The sequence below is a fragment of the Octopus bimaculoides genome, chromosome 11 (assembly GCF_001194135.2).
Source record: "Octopus bimaculoides isolate UCB-OBI-ISO-001 chromosome 11, ASM119413v2, whole genome shotgun sequence".
Classification (NCBI taxonomy): Eukaryota; Metazoa; Mollusca; class Cephalopoda; order Octopoda; family Octopodidae; genus Octopus; species Octopus bimaculoides.
Window position 1 is genome coordinate 22,298,869 of NC_068991.1, and position 719 is coordinate 22,299,587.

Here is a 719-nt window from a genome sequence, read left to right on the forward strand (position 1 = left end):
TCAGCAACAACGCCAACAATACCCTAATTAACAACTAGGCAGATGAGGTAGTCTTAAATGTCTTGATCAGAGAGACGGTATAGTTCAATAAAACAATTACAAGGTTTGCAACATTAGCTATATGGTGTTGACAATAATACTGACCCAGTATTTGACTGGTCCCCTGAAAGGATTAACCCTTTAGCACTCAAATTATTCTGTGAAATGTAATATTTATTTACATTGTTGTGAATCATGCACTTTGAGATTCCATTGTTGTGAATCATAGCTTTGAGATTCCAATAATGCAATTATTTGCTTTTAGGATGATATTTTAGAGTATATGTGGGAGGCTGGATCTGGCCAGTTTGAACACAAAACAGGTCAGATATTTAGGCCAAATATGGCTGGCTTAAATGCTAAAGGATTAAAGCCAAAATGTAAAGAGATATAACTGTATACATAAATGTATTTTTCTTGCTACTTTAGCTTTGTTCTTAGATCAGTAGATGGCAGAATTAGTATAGTTTTAGAAGAAAGAGTATAATTAGTTGTATGCCCTTCAGTACTAATCAATTATTTCATTGACCCCTGGAAGGATGGAAAGCAAAGTCAATCTTAGCTCCTGCATTTCAGATAGAATGTTTGGTCCTTCAAACACATCTTGGTGTATAATGTGACCTACCTTCTTTGGCTGTAGATTTTGGTCTAAAGAATTTGATTTGTATGCCAAAAAACGT